Raw genomic sequence first — 23,568 nt, 5'->3', positions numbered from 1 at the left:
TGGAGCTTTTTATTTATTTTGATAAAGCACCTTGTAGAAGAACTTTTATGTAAAAATAATAAATAAAACTGCAAATTAATGTGTATGCTTCTAGGTCATCATCATCTTCATCAACACCACATGCTCATTGCCAGTCATGGAGGAGAGAGGGGTGCCTCTTTTATGTGTTCAGTGGTGGAGGTGTTTATTCTTCCCCCACACTGCTACTAGATGGGTCTCAAATTCCAGAACCTGATGTTTTTGAGTGCCAGGTTCTAGACCCTGAGCTATCCAACCACCATATCATACATTTCCAAATGTGGTTTTGATACGAGCTGTGACCAGGAAGAAAAGCAGCAGAGGTCTAATCCTACCCTACCAAAACAAAGAATTCACAGAAAAGTAAGAAAAAAAATCAACTTTAAGGAATCAGTCAAATTGATTTTAACATATGGGTATCGGCCTTTTAAATGTATAAATTGATCCCTTTTTTTCTACACCTCTTTAAGTCTTACCATCTTTACTATCAGTCATAGACATGCAAGGAAAATGCCTTCAATGGTCTGGCCTGGTTACTGCCCGTATTTTTGTAGCTTTGAACTTATATAGATGGAACACTTTTTTCATAGTTCTATAAAGCATAGTGTGTGGAGTACGGTTGCTGTATTAAAAGTATTTTAGCCCTTGATAACCAGAGAAAATTACAAAATAAAATGTGTTGTTGAAAATCGTGTTTTTCAGTCACTCACCATTCAGAAATACAGGCTTCATCTGACCATCTACTCATCTCTTTTCTGTCATGTCAGCAGACAAGTGGTTAATGAAGACTGTTCAGAAGCACAAGGAGAAGAGCTGGAGAATCAGGTGTATGCTTGTCAAAGAGTAGGTTTGTTTCTACAGACAAATGTTACCAATCATTTTCAGTAATCCCTGTCTCAAGAGCGATCATGTATCACATTAAATTCAATTGATCTAAAATTGTTGCTGGCCTTTTTATTTAAAACCTAGACGTTTTTCATGCCATCTCATTGTCAGTTTGGAGGCGAGATAAGAATTTGTTATTTGACAGAAAGAAAGCAATAACAATCCAATTTAAACCACAGCCTGGCATTTCCTGCAAGAGATGAGATTTAGAAAAATGTTTCCGAATGAGAACTAAATACAGCCAACGTTTTAATGTTTACTGCTCAGGAAAAAACAGTACATCCTTCCCCTGTATAAATAAGACCTTGGCACCATTATCGGTTTTTCAATAAAACTGCATCCCCTGCTGAAATACCTTTCAAAACTGCATCTTGCATACAAAAATAAGTGTATACAGTACATATGAAAAGGAATTTGCTATTTAAAGAGGGATATAGTGTGCTTTCAGTTTCCAGTACAGTAGGTTTTGAATTTCTGGCATGTTTTTAGTCCTTCTTTTAAAAGCATTTCAGTATATTTCATCCCATAGCCTGCAGGAATGCCAGTGCCTTACTGGCTGACAGTGACATGGTGATATATAGAAACACTGATGTGCAAAGTAAAGAAAGCTGTCTGCATCTTAAACTGAGCCGGGCTGCAGAGTGGAATCTCACTCTGATCGATCAATAGCATAATGCTGCCCATTACTCCCTAATCAATGCAGGCACAGAAGCCAACAGCAGAAAGCCTGTAATAATTGTATTTTCCCGTTTTCCTACGCAAGGTAGCTGTCAGATGGAATAAAAGCTAACAGCGGGTGATGCTTCCAGTTCCCAGTGTTATTAGAATGAGTTTGTAGATTTCTCCTGGCATTGTCTTTGGTGTCCCATTGTAATGGGATATCAGATGAGAGTGACAGGATACATCTAAGGTTCTTCTTAAAAACTCAGGGAAATATTTGTTGCATTGTTGGAAATGTATAAAGTATTGTAGAACTTTGTAGGATGTATAGAAAAGAAATACATCTTTTTAAAGCTTTAGTACAGCTTGAGCTCAGAGCCTCTACTCTGAATGCAGCAAATGCTTTCACACAGCACGTTTACTTCTTCTACCAGTTTGTAGGATACATTTTTTTTAAAATTAATCCAAAATATGCAACACAGTATACACAGTTTTAATCCATTTGAGTTTTGATAAGCTAAAGGCTCTGGTATAAGTTATAGTAATGAAGTAAAAAAGGACTGCTTTTAATATTTTAGCTTCACACACCTGTCCATGTAAGTCTAGTACAAACTAATGGTAACAAGCATGAATTATCCAGCATGTGATGTTCTTAGGTAAGATAAATTACTATGCATTCAGATTCTTAAATGTTTCCCTAAAAAAAAAACTATTATAGTGTCCTTATTGAGTGAACTCAATCTCAGTAAAATGTGTTAATTCATTTAAAGTTTTATTTTCTGTCAAACCCAATGTCAATAGACTTTATAGTGACTTTGTGTTTCAGATAAGAAGTGCTTCCTGGTCTGTACAATCTAAGAGCTATTGTCAAACCTAAGCAATATTGTTAGCATAGAAACAAATACCATGACATGGTTTGAGACTTCTTAAACATGAGGTGTTGAAAACAATTTACTGGGCAATGTTATTAGGCAGAAGAGTGAAAAGCATTCGTCTGCCTCTCTGTATAAAAAGCACAACACTGGGAGTGTCAGGTCAGGTTAGAGGCAGCAGGACAATTGAAATGCACTGAACAACCTGAGAGCAGACGTGAGGAGAAAGCTCTGTGAACCAGCTGTCTAACTCCATTCATATTCTTTGCGAACTGCGTGACTGCAGCACAGCAGACAGGAAGCAGAAGATTACAGTAAATAATCCATGAGCTGTACTACAGCATTGGGGCTCTGTATTAAACACACGGATAGGTGCCAAAGGGCTGGGTTTCTGGGCCAGCAGACAGTGGTCTGTCTTTGGAATGACAAGACTGTTTGCAGTACAGTGTTTGTGGAGTCAAACACTCAACTGAGAATCACAGTACATTATCTATGTACAACTATGTTGCCATAAAGCAAAAGAGGTTAAAGACCATCATTAGTGTGAAGGAAAGTTCAGTATCTGTATTACATTGTATAGAGCATCTTCACCAGGTACCAGAATACATCCCCATTGATTACAACATATACACCTCAAATCTATGTGTACAAGGAACAGCACATACAATTCAAGTTTGGAAAGCTATACTTTTTAATCTTTTGCATTAGGCTATCTGAATTTCACCTCTAAATGTATTAGTTTATTACAATTAAATATATAGATAGTCCTCTGATTAAGAAAACCTTGAACATTTCCAAGAATTTTTTCTTTCTTTGACAAATTGAAGAAATTACTCCCTTTCAAATACAATACTTTTAAATGTGTTGTCATTCATTTTTTCAGCTTTTTAGAGTTTAATAAACTTTTAAGAGACAGTTACAAAGAAATCCATAATATATGACAAACTGCACTAAAGAGAGATTTGAGTAGGTACTGTAGCTGCAGCTGCAAAGAAACAGGTAAAGGTTTATTCCATGCTGAAGAGTAAAGAAACAATGTTATAGTTGTGGAACCTTCTTCAGGGTTTTCAGCATAGAATAAACCTATACCTGTTCCCTAAACAGATTTGGTTGGTTTTTCCTGTACTACAGTAAATGAACAGCAGCATGATTGTTACAGCGAGTTTAACGAACCTGTGCAGGTCTCCAAAGGGGCCCAGTAGTAAATGAGTCCAAGACAGTGGAGGCAGGACAGTGGTCAGTTCCAGGCAAAGTTGCTTCCAAAGAGAGAGAGAGAGAGGGAGGGAGGGAGGGGGTGTTGACAGCTGAAGAAGGCAATAGCTCAGGAGACAGAAAGATCCCTAATACCAAGGGTTGGTTTGGAGTAAGCTGAGGGTTTAAATAGTGAAGGAAAGGGTGTGGAATGAAGATTGAATAATTAGGGATAATTGGTGCTGTCTGTGCTCGTAACAATGATGTTTCATGTTTCTACTAATTAAGGAAAAGGAAGTGTAGCTGTAGTTTCTAATTATCTACAGCTTTGGAAAAACAAAGCTTTTGTCCTTAAAAGTGCAATTAATTTTAACACATGAAAACTTCCCAGCAAACTTACTTCTACTAAGCTTTTTTATTATCGTATATTCATCATAAACATTTTCACATTTTCACACTAATTCAGTGTCATAAATTTAGGTTCAGTCCCATTGTATTTTCTTCTTCATCACCAGGATAGTGATAACCTAATAGGAGTTTAAAAAAATTGATCCTCAATTAAGCTGTAGCAAAGAGGTCTTTTCATGATCCTCTTTTCCCTCCAGGAAGCACAAAGTCTCTCAGAGTAAGGTTCTGTTCTATTGTTCATCAGATGGACATTTCTGTTTTTCTTATTTACAAAGTCATTGACAACTCCTAAGAAACTTGTTTACGCAAATATGTGTTTAGCCCTGAGAGCTGTCACCATTCTTAACACACCCATTTGCATGCATATACAGTATTTTCTATCATTTATATATTCACATATACTGTACAAACAGTTCTATATGAGTCTGCCTTTCATGTAAAGCAAGCATGGAATGTTCTCACATGGTTAAAAATCAATTTTCAACCATGCCACACAACTTGATTCATTTTCTGACATCAACAGAGAATCAAAGCAAGTAGGAGACATCTTGTTCGCTCTGCATATCCATCACATTCACATAAACGCCTTCAATCAAAGCAATCGATGATCCTTTCAGACATCACTAAGCTCGCCTTTCACCACTATGACCGGTCAACCAAGACAAGTCAATGCTGTAGACATGTGGCAGGTGAGCACTAAACAGCACACTATAGGCAGAATGAAAGATTTTAGTTAGCAGATTGTAACTCAGGTATCAGTCCTCTCATTCCTATGTCAGATCCCTATCTAAACATTTCAGGACAGTGATGGATATGAGAACAATGCATATAAATCTCATACCTTCCTATTTGCATACTCCAGAAACCTCTAATAACAGCTTTACATACGCCATGCTGATTTAAAAAGCAAACTGGTTCATTTCAATACAGAAAAATAATGAAAATTGAAGGCAACAGCAATTCAAAGAAACAGAGTTTCAGAATAGTACAATTCATTTTTAGATGGAGGATCATCAAAGTGGGATTTTTTTTCCAGTGAATTAATAATTATTGCTATAATAAGTTAATTTCCATGGTGTCATAGTGATCATAAAAAATAAAACAGCATACATATGTACTGTGGCACTTCTCTGAACTTGTCTGGTCCTGTATTTGCTGGTTTGTGTGCTTGATCACAAGAGCCGAGTGTTTCCTTCCATTGGAGACACAGCAGTTAATCTGAAAGGAGGTGTAAATGGCCTGACATGAATTATTTATCTGTTTAACCTTTAGTGTTTTTATGTAGTTGTCTTGTCTCTCTGGACCAGAACTCTGTCAGTGGACTCCCGATGTTTCTCTTGAGTTATCTATTCAGTCATAGATTTGAATTCAGAATGTGCAGTGTGGAGTGAAGGTATTCATGGTTGATCATTTCCTTCACTTGGCAGTGGGCTAAGCAATTCAGAAATAAGCTCAATTTACAATGATTTACTTGTGTATTCATAGCACTATAGGGACTGTGACTGGAAATGACTGTGATATGGCCTCATAAAGATAACATGCTAGTCCAGGGAATTTTGATGTACAATACACTCAGTAAAATACATACCTCAATCTGCAGCTCAATGAGCTATGAACATTCATTCACGTCATTTTGATTTTTCCCCCAGCTAACAAGCTCCTAAGAAGTGTAAAAGCAATCACAATAGCAGTATGAGTGCCCAAACCTCTTGCTGTGTTAAACTCTTCACAACGTAGTGATCACAGGGCTATGAAAGTCAGATTACTATAATGATACGCTCTAAAGTATATTTTAAAAAATGCACAGTCAAAATGCAAAACAAAGGTTTACAATTTCACGACATTTCAGGATAGCAAATTATAATGAAGAGAGGAAGTCTTTAAGAAAATTCAAATTGGAATTCTGAATGAAAGAAAAAATTATTTTATTCAAAATAGAATAAGTGTATGAATGGCTTAATTACACAGATATTCTACTTGAAGGACAGAACTAATTCATTCATAAGTAATGCAAGTCTAGAATGCAGAGGCCCAAATGATTGAATACATTAAAAAAAAAACATGAGGAGAAAGAAAGCACTATATAGAATTATTTCAAAACAAAAGAAATCCAATCAATTTATAAAGGACATGCATATATGCATATTTATATATATTTATATAAATGCATATATAAAGGACAAGACTGATAGAAAATAATATTGCAATGGTGGCTAAAATAAGTAATTAACGTTTTTTTTCTGTACTGTTACTGGAAAAAGGCAGGAATGGATGAAGTGTCTGAGAGCGGCAATTTCAATAATGGAAAAAATCTTGAAGGTGAGAGACAATTGGCAAATACATTTAATAAATGTCTCATTTAGGCATTACTGAGGAAAAAACTGACAACATGGCTCCTAATTACTGTTATGAAACTGGGTCCTTAATGCATATCTCATTTGCAGTATTGTTTTTGAGTCTCCAAAAACATGTCAGCTTTTTCATTTTTGCAAGAAAATGGTGGCAGTGGTGTTGAGAACACCAGTGTCAGAAGTTCAGGATCTGCGATACTGCCATTCTGGGAGTTCTGCCTTGAATTGTCAAGGTTTGCCTGTCTATTTCTATGTCCTAGAGCAAAGAAAATGTGTTTGTTGATATGATGTTATGCAGGGTTACTGTGATAGGCTGCTGTATTTTACTTTTTTTGACCAACTGGGACCAGTTTTAGGCAGTTGGTTTCACCGTGCTGTTGCTCTGGGGATTTCTGATGCATACCCCCATTAATGTAGGAGGCATTGGCAAATCCATCTTCTAGTCTCTTTCAGTTCCTCTAGCTCCACCTCCAAGTCACCTTTTCAGTAAGGAAACAGATCCTGTTGCAATTTACAGTATGTAGCAGATACAGGTATAGTATGACTGTTGGGATTGATACAGGATGCTCCCCATGTTTCACAAGCCACAAATCACAGACTTACAGACCATTTTTAAAATTGGATGTTTGAAAGCATTTTTTAAATACAAAAGGGAATAAAGTGGAGTCCCACACTGATTCAAAATAAGCTCCTTTTTAAAAAATAACATATTGCTGGTGAGATTTAGGGCAGGTCTTTATCTATGTTTGTCTAAATACCATTGGCCTATCCTCCTGCAATTGTCACCTTTTCGGTTTTGCCTGTAATAATAGGTCCCAGCTGCAGTCAAACTGATTCATTTTTGTCTCATCAAAAGACCCAACAGCATTAAAATGCCAACATACAACTTTAGTTCTATGCTTTTCTGAAAAACGTGAAATCACTGACTACAACAACAGATAAAGACCTGTGATGCCTGCATTAAACATTCAAGGCTGTGCAACAATTTATAAAGTTTATTATTTTGGCTTTGCAGACGACTATACCACCTACAATTCATTAAAAAGGATGATAGCACCTTTTTCCCCTGCCACAGGTTTATCTGTTTATCTCCGAGAATCACTATTGCATCTACATATCATACCATACAGTTATAATGTCCTATTTACTTATTGTAATCAGTCTTCCCTTCGCATTCTCAGTAACACAGCCATTCCTACAACAGTTGACACAATGCACAGACCACCTTATGCAGAGCAGCTTACTCATGGTGCAGTCCAAGGACCCGAAGAACCGAATGTCAGAAGTAAAAGACCAGCAGCATTATTTTGCAGAACCATTTCTTTCAGGACCTGGAGTGCCTCCTTACGCCACAGCAAAGAAACATTGAAATTCTAGGCAACCTCCTCATTCCTGGTGTCCTGAACAGTGTCCCTGTTCTCCCCCCCCCCCCCTCCATCCTGTTTGTCTCCAAGTCCAGTCTTGGGGTAGAGGGGGGAGAAAGATGATGACAAGGTCTTCCTCCTCTGCTCCCAATCTCTGGTGTCCAAGTTGAGCTCTCCTGGGTTCAGCTGTTACAACCTCCCCTGCAATACTTCATTCTCCAAATCCTGTGTTTTCTCTCATTGGATTTTTTAGCCCCTCTTAAGAAGGGCCCTTGACTCATCCTGCATAGAGAGGAATTGTCTCTGTGATGTTTGAGGCGTGGGCAGAACTAACTGCCTAGGGCTCATTCGGGAAATGACTGTATACAGATGGCCAGGTGTAATGATGTATTGTTCAATCGCACCATGTTCTTAGCCCCCAGCCACCATCGAACACAGGCAGAGTTACACCTGTTTAGCAAACCCAACATATCATCAGGGCAGGAAACACAGAGAATAAGTTGTGAAAATGCATCAACTCCAGGGTGTCACTGTTTCATCAATGCAACTTACCATCACACGGCCGCTGTACCCATTCTCTTCACTCTGTGTTATAAGACCTTCACTTAACCATATATTTTGTTAGCAAATAGAGATATGCAGTTCATGAAGAATTTATTTTTTAGTGAGTCAACACAGGAAATGAACCAAAACTCAAACTCTGTTCCAAATTCCAAGTTCAGAGAACAAAGGGAAGAACTTAGTAATGTAAGTCAAATGCAATACGGTAAATATTGAGCAGTTATAAATTGCCCAACTCAATAAAAAGTTGCATTCATATTATTAATGTAGGTTTCAAAGCTGTGCGTGAAGAGTATATTTTGCTGTTTATCTCTGACAGATGTGTTGATTCAACTCCATGGGTTACACAAGACTAAAATAATAAACATGGATATACTGTACCAACTACTAAGAACAATGCATAATTTTGTCTGTTTTAAACTTTCAGTAATGCATACATTATAATGTCTTCAACTGTGAATGAAACTATGCCCATGAGTAAGAAAACAATAGCATGTGACATTATGTTGCTGTTTTATAGTTTGCATTAGCATTCCACTATTAAATATTTACCTAGTAACCTTGATTTGATGGGTTCAGAAATAAGAATGTAAAAATGAGCATTTTACCATTTTATTATTTATTGTGTATCGCATTTATAATTTATTTCACCCTTACCTTTGGTGAGATGTTTGTTTAGAAATAAAAAAAAAATCTAAATTTGATTTCCATTTACAGTACCTTATGAATATTCCTCCTTATCATTTATACCTTGCTGCTTTTTTCTGCAAAAGACAGCTTTACACAACAAACAGGGGAAGCTCTAATCAACCAAATTGTCTATACACAATATTTCATCTAGGATTTTCCAAAAATACAAATTTATTTTATTAATACATGCCCTTCAATGTGGAAGAAGGAAAGCTAACGAGACTTTTTTTTTTACAATTTTCCATTAAGCTTCATAAATAATTAAAACTTGTTTCAGTCATTATTTCTCTGAATATGAAAATCAGTGATGTTGTGCTATATGTACTGTATGTAATATGTTGTTCTACAAGCCAAGCACAAGAAAAATTATGCCAGCATTATTATTATTACTGCATTATTTGAATTTAAATAGCTACCGTAGTTCCTAGAAAATTATTTGATGTTGAAGAATAAGTGTTTTATACCATTTCAATGAAATAAAAGTAGTTAATAAGCAAATCAAACTTTACCATAATATTTTTATGATATTGTTTGTATTTATAGACTGTCAAAATGCTGAGAGTCACGACTGTCATGACACACTCTAATTATTTAAAATAATTAGAAGTAACATTGGTAAAGATCCACCAGTGGTAGTTCAAACTTGGACACACAAGACTGGCAAAAAAAAGCACTTTCTGTTAGAAATTCAAAGCCCCTGGAAAGATACTGAAGAGCAGGATTAAATCAGTATTTTTTTCAAGAATCATATTTGTGCAATGCAAAGGAAATGTTAGTCCAAAAACATACATGACTGAGACATAAGAAAACGGTGTCCCAATGAAGGCTTCAGATTTTGGGGTCATTAAAAAGTTTCCATAGTAAAGGCTGTTTATATAGAGGATAGAAACAACATCTAGATGAAACGGTTACCAGTCAGCTCAGAATAAGAATGTGTATAAAAGTACAAAATCATTTAAACTAGAATGTAAAGAAAATCCCCCAAAAAGTTAGAGAAATACACAGATAGTATAGCCTTTAATAAAACACAGATAATTAAATGTTTCTATCTAAATATCAGAAGTATTAGGAACAAAATACAAGACATAAAAGATAACAAGTGGCTACCATGTATTGGAAAAATTAAAACATAATTAACATGGAGAGTGATGATGGCAAATACAACATTAGTGGATATATAGCATTTCAAAGACATGGGAAAGAATTTATAAGAGTTAGAAAAAAGTCTACAGACACTAAAGAACGTAGCATTAGAGTTATCCTACAGACTATCAAATTTAAAAATAAATTGTACTGCAGTCTTAGAGAATAAAATGAGAAACATATGTGTAAAGTCTGAAGTGATTATCATGGGAGATTTTAATTTTCCTCATATAATTTGGGAATAACTGGGAATAAATGTCAGCAGCTGGAACTGAAATTTTAGTCACGGGTAAGAATTACTTCCTTAGTCAGTTTATCAGTAGATATGGAAGGAATGCTAGTAAACTAGAATGAAAGTCTGTATTAATTGAGCCTTTTCAAGCAATCAACATAGAGTGAGGAAAACGGGACAAGAGAACCATTAGGGAACCGTGATTATAATATGGTTTGTTTTAAAGTACCTGTACGATATGTGTCTTTATAGGTAGAATTAAAAACAAAGTCTGTGAGGAATAACAACACCTACTGTATGTATTAAATTATTGAAAAGTGTTTATTGAGTGCTTAGCCATAGTTTAGGTTGGCCCAAATCTACCTGGCTGTAGAAGACATCTTGTGCAGAGAGAGGAGTTAACCAGGGCGTACCTGCAAAGGTGGAGATGGGATGGAAGAGGGAAGAAAAAAATTCAATGCAAAGGAGAAGAGGCTTACAAATAATATTTATAGTTTTTTTTTGTAATTTAGGAAAATAATTGGCTCACAACAAATTGTAAACTTCATTTAAACATCTGGGAAAGCAGACTATGAAGGACGGAGAAAGAGTTTGATAACTGCAGAATAGGCTAGAATACAGATGGCATCAGTAGATAATAGCTGGCAACAATTTAAAGCTATTCTGTAAACAAATCCAAGACTAGAAACTAAGAGCTCAAATGGTTCAAAAAAACAAATAAAACATAGCTTTATAAAATGGTAAAAAAGGAACAGAATCCAATTAAAAAAGTAAATTAACAAACTGCAAGAACATTGGACATATTGGAAAAGTTAAGAGAGAAAATAGTATTGCAATGGGTTCTAAAATAAAGTTTCTCTAACAGCAAATGGATGCAGTAAAGTGTCTCATGGAGAAACTGGTGAATAAACAGTGCAGATATATTAAATTAATAATTCACTTGGGGATTCATTAAGGGAAAAAATCAACAGTAGATCTGTTTTTGATGTTCTATATTAAATGGAATCTGTAAAAAAACTTCTGTTGGGTAATCCAGTTCAATCAGACTCGGCTGTCAGTAATTAGAAATCAATCCTGATGTCATTTCCCCTCCTAAAACACTATAAATACCATACGTGATCCCTTTCTCTGCCTTGCATATGTCTTTTGCATCCCACCTCCACCCTATCTCCATCTTTGCAGCTACCCCTTGGTCACTCTTCACTCTACATGGGGGTCCTAGCCTCCTTTCCCTATGGCCAGAAACTTAGCATTCAACGAAGTGGGTATAACCAAACCTCACTAAACGCTATATCATCCCCTCAGGACATTTTATTCTTGGGTGTTGTTATTCCTAGTGAAACAATATTAGCATCAAAGAGACAGAAGTGTTACAGGTGCTTGAATCTCTTAAGACAAACTTTCTGTCCTCAGGGACACTGCAAGTAAGATATGCATGCTACATGAAAGAAATTGTTGTTCTGGAATGATTTCAACAAGAAGAGACAACATACTATCCTGGTCTTCTACTGACAGATTAAAAGAACCAAATCACTTTTTAAGTCCTGAGCAGAGAAGATTATGATGGAACCTGATTAAAGTATTCAAAACCTTTGTCAACTCAAAGATCTGAAAGGCATTGTCAACCCAATGAACTTTTTCACAATCAACACTGAGACATGCATGAGAGACACGAGTGGAGATTATAATAAAGTGCATGTAAAACTTTTTTTTGCACAAATTGCTTTGATAGTCTGGAACTACTTACCCAGTCACATTGTTGAATCTGATAACTTGGCTTCATTCAAGAAAGCTAGATGACATCCAGCGATCATTTAGCTATTGTTAAGTTATTGTAACCTCTTGGTCACATAAGAAGTGTCACCGAAGAAAGATTAAATGAACATACGTCCTTAACAAAATGATAATTTGATTCATCAATATGGTCCCAAACCCTCATTAAGTCATTTTTTAACATTTTTATAGAAATCATAGTCCATAAAATGGCTGGGTAGAGTTATGCACATCTCTCTGTGTAAAGAACACCTTTTCCTACCTCAGAATTTGATCTACCTGTTACATTAACTTTTTTTGTTTTCAGTGCTTTGTGGATAATTAAATCAGTCTCCTTATCGGCTTTCTGTAATTTCGACCAAATTCCCTCCATAAACAGTTTCTGAGAATAGAGAAGTAAAAACACTTGTATAGTCTTCTTATGTCCAGAACAGCTATCTTGTAGGAAGGGTAGGCACTAAAACCCCACCACTCCTGTACTAGGAATCTAATGGGGAACCCAACATGGGGATACATCCTGAGGGGACAATTTAACCTACCATGCATGTTTTTGGAAGGAAACAGGAGACAAAATGATACCACTGTGTTCAAACACCTGTATTCGAACCAGAATAAAATGTTTATCAATTAAGAGAAGATTCACATTTATTAAAACCAGTCTATATTTTATTGAAACATCATTCACCCACATAAAACAATAGAGCAAAGTTTAATTTTGCAATAGTAGAAGTATGGCATAATGGAGTACATGATATTGATGTATTTTAAATGAATCCGCCGATGACTTGTTATGAATTATTAGATCATCTTGACAAGCGAGGAAAAATAGCAAAGCATTATGCAATTCACAGACAACAATAATCATTTCTAATTCCCCAATGATACAGAACCCAGTGGCAGTTTAAAAAAAGGCCTGTCTAACTACATGTTGATAAAATAGTCGTCTCAAGCTGTACATAATGTTGATAAATGATTGTTGATTTTTTTTCTTCTCTGAGCTTTTATTTGGGGCTTGTAAATCCTCCACTCCTGAAGAATGAGGAGCAAAGGTCTCTAGAGATGAAAGGAGAGTGAATATACATCTCTCTTTGATTCATGTTTATGACATGGCCAGTGATATTAACCTTTACAAAATGAAGGTTTCCTACTATCCCAGGTGGGCATTGTCTCGTCTTGGCATTTCAGCACAACACACAAAAATGGGAAACAGCACCCTTTATCAGACTGAACAAAAGCATGAAGTTACATATCAGCACACATGAGCTTCAAAACCTGTTCTGACACCTCCTTACTCCCTGCTAAGGTGAGAGAGAATTGTAATAAGAGCAATACAGTATTTTCACAAATTGTGGGGTTCTCTCAGAGGTAGAACCTAACCTGATGGCTGTCATGGTCTGTTCAGCCCCAACATGGGAGAAGCTTGCTCTAGATGGTGTCTTGTTTTCGCAGGACACAAGGAAGGAAAGGAGCTCTTTACTGCAGTGTAGCCGCACAGAGTAATCCCTCGTATCCAAAGGTCTGTGTTTCTCACCAACCGCTCAATCCCCACAGTAACAACAGTCAGTTCAACTTCAGCTTGAACAGGTATTCTGCATGCAGAAAATGCCTTCTTGTTTCAAAATTTTTCCAGCTTCTCCTTTTCTGTCTTAACTATCAAACTGAGATGTTCATTTCATGTTTTTGTCCGCTGTCCTGTCAAACTGACTCTACCATCTTTAAAGACAGCAAACGGGGAATGAGGGGACAGACCTAGTTCTACAAAGAATAAAATCCAAACAGCATCAGAAGAGAAAGGTTACAGTTCAATCTGGCCCTGTCAATCCCCTGGGTTATCCCTGTTATAGCCTGAATTGCTGTAAAACCCAAATCTCACTTCTCAGGGGCACTTAAACCCTTTTTATTAATCTGCTCCTATTGCTTTGACTTTAGGGCTCTTGACTGGAACTCATTTCTTTGTATGTGTGTTTGTTGCATTTTATTTCTTTATGATTTAAGGATTTCAAGGACAGTGTATTTTTTTTTCTTGTTAGATATCAGTTTCACCTTCTAGCTCAGATCCACACACAGACAGCAGGGTAAAGAGTACTGAACAGGGCTTTGGACTCGTAACTGAAAGGCCGTGAGATCAACCACTGAACTGAACACAGCTGTTGTACCCTTCAGCAAAGTTCTTCTCTGATTGCTTCAGTGAAAAGCCCAGCTGTATAAATTTGTATAATATTAAGTCATTAAAAACAGTAATTAAAAAATGAAGAAAGGAGGCTCAAGACAGGTGGATGTCCCCTGATTCTATGCTCTTGCTGTCTTCTCATTGTACCCATTGATGTAAATCAGCTGATTGCGCTGACTGATCCTCAGACAACTGAGCTATATGCTGATTTCTGGATGACCTGATCCAGTCTGGGTCCCTCTGACAGGATAAAGCCATTCATCCACAGACTGACGTTTCATCAATATATGTTTGTTCCCTTCATCTCAGAGCACTGGATGACTTTTTTAAGCTTCAAAGCTTTGGCAAAACTATAAATAGACGACAGAAGAAATTTCTAAAGGGGCTGAAGATAAATCATTCATGAATAAGATACAAACTAAGTGCAAATTATTTATAATATATTAATAATTCAGTGAAAAGATTATTTTCATTTATCCATGCTAAATTATGTGTGTGTTAAACCTTGTGTAAGCAGCATTATTGTGAATACTTACAGTTGCTTAATGCAGAATCAAAAATGGTATCTTTGCCATTAGCAGTTAGTCATCTGTCTGAATAAGATGTTTGAACAATGCATGCTAGAAGATGTGCCCTACTAATGAATTAAGAATGAGGCATAATGTGCATCTTGAAAGGGGTCATAGATTCAAAAGGCATCTTCCCCATGTTCAAGAAGAGATGGTGAACTGTATTAGGAACCTGTGTGCCCAGTTGTGTAAGAAACTCTGTTGGGAAAGTGCTCTTGTACTCAGGCTATTTTGAAGATGTGCAAAACTGTGATGCTGTAGCATCTTTCATTATGAATCTCTTAATGAGCAGCTGCTTATTATCTGGGGAAAATGGAAAATAAGTCAAAATGAGCAAGTTATTTCTGTGAAAAGGACAAATTTTACAGACACCCGTAGACATGCAGCCCCATCAGGACCAACGTTTGGCAGAAGGCGCCTGAATTTAACAGCTTGCAAAAAAAGGTCATTCTCTGTTCTTCTCAACGATGCACCATTCAGTAATAATTTCACGGAAGTGCTGGTAACAGAAACACACTACACCTTCGAGCTGTTTCTAGTCCTCGGTTGTTTCAAGCTAGAAATTGATGGACACATAAGGGTGTTATTATGTTTTAATGTTCAGCAGGAAAAAAATCCATTCCCTTTGTTTTATTCCACACAATTTAAAATGGGCTGTCTGTATCAGCCAGAACCTTTTGTAGTGCTGGACTTCTCTCTCTCTCTGCCACCTAATACTGTTGGCACTCAGCCACCCTCAACTTTGGCAGCCAGCAAAGGCAAAAATGAGAACCTGCACACAACCCTTACAGCAGCACACATGATTCTGTTTCATATCCCTTTCATATCAAAGCACGGTCCTTCCATTTTGTCTTCCTTTGCTTGAGCTAATCAATTGTTGTCAAAAAAGAAAGGTGAAGGTGGTATAGAGGGGATTTGGAAATTCGTCTCCTTACAGAACAGGTTCATGGTGCAAATGCAGCCGAGAATGAGGGGGCACTCATGAGTTAATTCAGTCAGGGATTTAGATCAGAATATGCTGCTGTATTCACTTAAGCTGAGATGACACTCAACTGAAATTTGGTTGTACGTTATGTTAACACATTTTAAACTTACTTTTTTTTAGGTAAAATCATCAGAGGACAATACTACTTTAAAACAGTAGTTGGAATTTGTATGGATTGTAGTGTACTGAAGAAAAGAAGGTAAGGGTTTATTATTGAACTTCATCACAGTTTGTACTGCAAAAGTAATTTAAGATGAATGCCAAAATGGTTTACGTGTAAGGAGACAGCTGGAATTAATTTATGTGCACACGAAAGTTTCAGGATGTGCATGGGGACAGCATATAACTGCTGTCTTTCAGTTTCTGTCTCTTCTGCCTTATGGTGTCCTCACATGGGCAGTGTGCCAGAGACTTGACAGATCACTCTTCCTCCAGGCAGCAATTAATAGAAATTGTAGCGTACATGTAATTAAACATTTGCCTCTACATAATCACTGGTAATGCAGTTAACAGTACATTTAAGGCTGAATCTGGAGTTAGTATAATTCATTGAACAGGAACAGGGCATTTGTAATTCTATGCTTTCTATTATTGTCTTCTGCTGTGTAGCACCCTCAATAAAACAAACTAACGTTTAAAATGGCATGTTAATATCACAAAAAGTAGAAGGGGAAATACAGGAGAAAAAAGATCACAGTCTAAATACAGAAGACAGAACCTTAAGTTGATGAAACATCAGTGTAGTGTAAATTGTCTCATCCAGTTCAGGTTTTAGAGTGAATCTGTGTCTTACACTGCAGAGTTAACAAAAATATTATTGTTAATGTCAACAAACTAGGAAACATTTACGCATGTTTTGCAAAAATGCAATAATTGTGGCCGACTTGATGATTTTTAAAATATACCAATAAAGGAAAGTAAGAAATAGGCTTTAATCTTCACTCATTGTTCTTCAAATACAGTGAAAGTCCAGAAATGTGGTATTTCATTTGAAAGCTTTAAAGATGTTTTCAACCTGCAACAACGTGTTGAGCTGGCACTGTGCCCTCTCATCCAGATCAATGAGTATTGGCCAACAAAGCTCAATGAATGAAGTTTACCACCCTATAGATCACACACACACTGTTACCTTTACTTGTAAAAAGGCAGAAAACATTTTTAAATAAAAAAATTGATTTATGGATAAGCCATCACAATGTAATTCACTTTCATCTCAATGTAAACCATAATAATTTTAAAGTTTAAAATGTATTACTGTTTGAGATCATTTTTTGTCCAGCTCTTAATATAGTAATTGTGCCTATTATATTACTTCATGTAACATTCCATGCCAGGATTCACTATAGTGGTTAACCCTGATGATACACCCACTTCACAGTGCCTTCACTCCATCTATTATCATATAATGCCCCCTGCTGGTCACTACTTAAATAGAACCTGTCTTTTGTAGCATATGCTATATTCAGGCACAAACTGTTAGTATCTTATATGCCCATTAAAAGGAACTTTGAAAACAGGCACAGTGCATATTGTTTCATTTCAGGTCAGCTGGAGCTGTCTCCTTGCTATTGTGCACAATCAAATGAAGAAATAACACCTAGAAACTACTGGGCCCTTGACACCAGCAATCTGCCTCCATTAATTAATGGCTACAGCACAACACCAAATGGAGTTATTCAACTTGTATCTTAGAGGTAAGAGGTGATTTATATTTATGTCAGGTTATTTACCTACTAACCATTTTTGTTGTGATTCCAATCAATTGAGTATTGAGTATGGTCTTCTCTAGGCAAGATTTAGACAAACCATTTGTACAGTATATCTAGTAATGAAAAGTTTGCTAACAATGTTTTCATGACCTTAGAAGTACATCAAGGACAGGGTTCATTCTAAGACATTAGACAAAAATAGACAAAAATAAATAAATCAAATTAATTGATGCATTTCCATTTTTGTGTTTATATATGTGGTCAAACATGAAATGTGCTTCTACAGTTCTGAGTGTATTTTGTTTGCTAGTTCAGTGTAATGCAGGTAAGGGCCTCAGCCTGCTGAGGTCCCTAGCAGGTTAATAACAGAGAGCCTCTGACTAAGTTTAATGTTGTAGTTTAAAATGAAACTACTTACCCCAGGGGAAGCATGCTGTCTTCTTGAGCTGTGTTTTTCAGTTGAGTTACTAGTCACAGAACAGAACATAGACTTTCACTGCATGCCTTGTTTATCACGATTCTTGGCAGAGTTTCTCCAGAGATTTAGGCCTTGGTTTCTTTTAAAGATGCCTGCACTAAATTAAAGTCTGATAAAGGTTTACAAGATTGTGAGGTGAAAACCAAATGAAAGTTAATAAAATTAATTAAAAAAAGAAGAAAAACAAAAGATAGTTCTGCCTGTTCAGGCAACAAATACCAAGCCACACTGTGAACCCCACACAGAGATCCTTTTTTCTACTCATCAGGGTCTATGATCCTGTCAGTTCAGCTACAGGCAGCATGACCTCCCAACAGACAGACACCAGTCTGCTGGCATCTTCCATACTTGGTGAACTTTGGCCAGAGTTTGCAAGACAACTGCTTTTTGACAGGACTGGATCACTGGATCAAGACTGAGCAGTCACAGAGTGTTTACAGTTATAGGGACACTGCACAGTATTCTGTACTTACTGTACCATTTGTATATGAAAATGGAAGATGAGAGATTGTGAATATGGTCCTATGACTCTGTGCATCAAGCTTTTTAAAACTGAGTGAGGCAAAAAAAACATTATAAAAATTTTAAGAATGTTAATTATTTTAATAATTAAAAATTATTTATTGTTGTTGTTGTTGTTGTTGTTATTGTCAGAGGTTGTAGTCTTATTTCAATAAATACTAGGTCTCCATTGAACCTAAAGTTGAAAGTGAAATAAAAATATAAATAAAACACACCTGAAGAAGGCTCCACGGCCAAAACGTTGTGTTTTCTTTCTTCTCTTTTCAGCATGGAATAAACCTATTACTTGTTCCTAAAAATATAAATGTCGATCATCCTTCACTCTGCCTAAGGTAACGAACATTTCTGTGCTTTTTTTAGGTACTTCAGTTCAGTTCATGCTTTGATGCCAAATACTCAGTCATTAATATGTTACAATAAATTAATTATGTCTCTCCTCTTACACAAGATTTGTAGTTCACAACTGAAGTCACCTCTCAGTGGAACAGTGAGGTAGTGATCACACCTAGTTGAGTGACCTGTAAAATGCAAAGTCATTGCATGAGCTAGACACAAGGGGGGGCTGTGCGCTCTCCAGACTCCCTCAGAGGAATGTGGGGGTAAGTATGTTTCTGACTAGATAATGTAAATGTGTTCTTATCTATTCACTGTTATTATAATAATCGGGATTATGTTAATATTAGTAATTCTTCTGTAAGGTGCTTTTTTCCACTGCGATGATCATTAGAAGGCTACTCTAAGTAGGAGTAGCTGGTTGACAATTAGGTTATGTCAGCTGCCTAACATGGAAAATGTTTTTATTGGTATTTTTAGGTCTTACAGCATATCATATGTTAAGACAGAATATATAGTGCAGGCATTATTTTATTTTTTCCATCGTATATCCGTTTAATGTTTCAGTGAAGGGGCTGCTGGGGACTGCAGGCCAGGGTTCAGAGAAAGCAGATGGGATCGCGTATGACCTCACGGGACCAACGTTTCCACAAGCTTCAGTGCTGCAAAGGAAAGGTGACCTCATGGAGGCTTCCAAACACAATGGATTTGGCAGCTCTTTAGAGGAAGTGACTGCAATTAAGGCATTGTGTGGGCTGGGTGGGAACAGCTTCAATGGATTGGTTTGCAGCACTCAAGCATTTTTAAGATGTCGTCTGGCTTTACAGTTTTACCTTCCGAACCCTCGTGTGTGAATTTGGAGTGAGAGAAGCAGCATGCAGTTTAGATGCCGGCGCTGCATATAAACATAAGACAGAATTAGACAGGGCTCATCACCTTATCCTCCGCAGTAATCATGTACTGAATTTCTAATTTCAGAATATTATTAACAAATTATTATTATATAAAATGAGTTACTGAACTACAACTAGGTGACCTATTTTCTGGAAGCTGTGATAAATTTCCTCCTCAGCAGTGAAAGGCTAAGTTTCAGCAGTTGTTTTCAGCTTGGTTGTCATTAAAAGTTACCCTCACTCTCACTATGAACCACCACAAGCTGCCTGCTTTTCTGAGAAGTAACTATTTTAAAATTTGGGATCAATGGTGCCAGGTTTCCTTAATGACCTGAGGGTGTGCAGGGTAATTTTTTCCCATTTATAAGGATTTCAGTTATTTTTATTTGAACTGAAACCGAAGACCATTTTTCTGACGTTTTAAGATGCAAAATGCATACAGTATATATATATTTTTTTAAATTAACCATCACAGGATAAAGGAGGGGAGTTTCCATCTTTCCATCTCTTTGGAAAGCTATTTAAATTTGACACACATGTTAACATAAGATTCTTCTGTGATATATGTCTGTTCTGGCTCTCGGTTTTTCTGAAGCACAAACTCAGTTAAGACATTCTGCAAACGTAGTGAAATCTTAGCAATTTTGTCATAAAGGCTGCATGTCTTCACTCAGTACAGTGCTTTTTGCCTAGAATATTTATTACAAACTTGTACTTTTTGTCAATAAACACTTGGAAGTGTTTATCCATAGAAAAGTGGAAGAAGTCACTCCATTTTACACACTGTGATAAAATAAACTGTAATAGAAAATAATTTCTCCTAAACGTGTTAGTTTTCTTTTTCTTAACAGCCTGACATTCTTTATGGGTTTTGATCACTGTTTACCATTTACTGTTGCTTACCATTTTCATATCATTCCTTGCTAGACCTGTGTGACATTGCAGATTTTTTTCCATCAAGCCTTTTTAAAGAAATACAAAATGGAAAAAAAAACATCACATCTCCAAATAAAATAATAATGTGTTTACTACAGTCCTTTAGCCAGAAACCAAGGTGTGAGTGGAATAGTGGATGTCTGAGAGGAGCAATAATAATACACCAAATGTAAGCACTTTTCAAAACATCATAGTGCCGTACAATAGCAAACATGTAACACAAATAGCAGCATTAAAATTAATACTAATGTAATCTGAACAATACTAAATTAATACTAAATTATAAACAGCATTATTAGTATTAGCAAAATATCTAAATTTGAAGAGACTTTGAAATTGTTTTCAGCTGAGAAATAAATAAATCAGCAGATCTTAGATTGTACTGGCCAATGCACATACAATAATTACATTACATGTGGGCAGGAGAACCTTAGTTTCCAACCTGAATTTCACTGGGTGCAATAAATAAAGGCTTTGGATAAAGCAAATATCTTTAACAGAGTAATGTTAGGCAGGTGGAAAGAAGACACCCTGGTGCGATTCCTCACATGAGCTTCAAATTACACCACAGGGTCAGAAGTACCAAAGTTTCTAACTTCTGCAAATTGCTTAATTTTGGCATCATCAACAACAACACTGAAGTCATCGACTTTGCAGAGATGGTGTTGGGAGATCTATGAGTTTAACTTCACTCACAGTATAGGTTAAGACAAAGCTGTTGTTTAACATCCATGTCTTAATATAAGACAGACACCTGTAAAGTGCAGAAACTACAGCCATAGTTTTTCATTTGTACTGCACGTAAATCTTAATTTCATCAACATAACTGTGAAACCCAAGGTCACAACCAATCCGAGCAAAAGGCAACATGCATTTAATTTACTTACAGTATCTAGCTTTCAGGTGTCACATTATCATCTGTTACTTTGCAGTCTTCAGTACAGTCTATTTACAATTCATAATATGCACCTCCTGAAGAAAACAAAAAGTAATTTTCTAAATGTGTAAATAAAACACTAAGTGTGATTAATCTCTTCCATAACACCACCTGATAGCATTGTCACTTTTGTAAAATGCTGGGATAACAAGGCATTAGTAATGAAAATTTAAATTTCTTATTCAGTTACACCATATTCCTGTAAAAACGTCAGACAAAACATGTAAATACCAGACTACTTTATTGTGCTCATTAGCTAAAACATTTGCATAATCTGTTAAACCTTAATGTCTCATAAGAAATTCTACCACAACAACAAAATATATCTTAATTTTTATAATTTCCACTACTTATTTAAAAAGTAAACAAGTCACAACAATCATACTACATAGAATATAAAGATTTATGATGTCCCCTATAACTATAAACACTCTGTTTCTTCTGAATTTCAGGGGAGGAACCCATTCCTTAATAATATCTTGTCTGTGTGTAGTTAGCCAATTGGACAATAGAGCCCACCCCTGTGAACGGAATTCAAATCAGTGACGAGCTACAGTCCATGATTCAAACTGCATTGTTTATTAAGATATTATTATGCAGACACTGAGTGGATGATTGTGAGTACTAATTTGGCATCTCTTCTACTGCAACTCCCTATTTGGCTGATGTTTTTCTAGCAAAAGCAGATAATGTTGTAACAATAGCAGGCTATGGTAAGGCAGAGCTTAACTTGGCAGCCAGAGGACCTAAGGTGGGACTAAACATCAGGCAACACTCCATTACACATACTCATTCAGTGAACCCTGCACATAAAGGACAATTTAAAGATGCCAATTAACCTGGACAGACTTTCTTTGTGGAGTTGGAAGAAACCAGAGCAAAGGGGTTTAGAGTGTAAAAACCGCACACAGAAGGTACTTCAATCTAGAACTGAACCCAGGACTCAGAAACTGTAAGATAGCAGTGCTATCCATTATGCCACCGTACCATCTTAGACTATCATTTGTACATATTTACAGTATACAACTGGGCATTTTATTGGAGCAATATAAGTGAAAGGTGTTGTTTAAATGGGATTTAATCCCATGTACTGTCCCACATGAGACTGAAATCTACTACAATTTTCTAGTTTTAAGTCCAGGGCCCTAACAACTGCTCTGAATAGCAGCAATGCACAATGTGTTGCAATGATATATCTGTATCTCAAACTGTTTACATTCTTTTCTCCATAAAAATATTAGTATACCATCTTGGTTTTTTGTTTTTTCTATGGCATCTGCCATTTCGATTAACAAGGTTTTTAATTATACTTTGCCAAAAAAAGTGAAATGAACACACCTTTCTAATCCTAAGCAATGTTTACTGTAATGGTCTTAGGTATTGCTACAGGAAAACTACAGTAACAAAGTACCCCGTGATGCTCCCTTCCCTGTGGTCTGTGCAACAGAACAGCCTTGAGGAACCCTCATTTTCCAGAAATAAAAACACCTTCTGCCAGCCATTACCACGGTGCTTTAAGCACAGCCAAGAGCAACCTATGGCAGGTGGCCATGGGGTGGGTGTTTTGCAGTGGCAGAGATGAAGTCATTATTGAAATATGCCTTTCACATTATCTGTACCTAGTTTGCAAGAAGAGGGGAGAGATGGAGCCTAAACTTCACCTCTTAAAAATGCGAAGTGGTGTGAAAGGGAGTGGAGAAAGCAGTTGGTACTGTAATTCACTATGTATAAACACAGAAAGACTACACACACAAGAAGGCATGCACAAAAAGCCAAACACTCACCCTCCGGGGCTGAACTAGCTGGTGGTTGAAGCAAAAAAAGTCACCTCCCACTGGGTGGGGAGGAAGCTTTTAAAGCACAGGGCTAGGAATGCTTCTGTGCTTTG

General features: G+C 36.5%; 2 long non-coding RNA genes across 2 annotated transcripts; one reads left to right on the top strand and one right to left on the bottom strand.

Annotated features, from left to right (window-relative positions):
• Positions 1–15,684: 15,684 nt before the first annotated feature.
• LOC148649260 (uncharacterized) lies at positions 15,685–20,641 on the top strand. The gene is made up of 5 exons (XR_015926311.1): positions 15,685–16,071; positions 17,416–17,566; positions 18,849–18,913; positions 19,030–19,180; positions 19,482–20,641. It is a non-coding gene; the product is annotated as an uncharacterized LOC148649260 (long non-coding RNA).
• LOC148649259 (uncharacterized) lies at positions 19,672–23,567 on the bottom strand. Its single transcript, XR_015926312.1, has 3 exons — positions 23,465–23,567; positions 20,711–21,715; positions 19,672–19,809 (listed from the first exon to the last, which is right to left on the bottom strand). It is a non-coding gene; the product is annotated as an uncharacterized LOC148649259 (long non-coding RNA).
• Between the last annotated feature and the right edge of the window lies 1 nt (position 23,568).

This window comes from Lepisosteus platostomus, chromosome 14 (assembly GCF_059453375.1).
Source record: "Lepisosteus platostomus isolate fLepPlt1 chromosome 14, fLepPlt1.hap1, whole genome shotgun sequence".
Taxonomy (NCBI): Eukaryota; Metazoa; Chordata; class Actinopteri; order Semionotiformes; family Lepisosteidae; genus Lepisosteus; species Lepisosteus platostomus.
The sequence above is the reverse complement of the archived record's forward strand: the minus strand, read 5'-3'. Positions and strand labels throughout refer to the sequence as shown.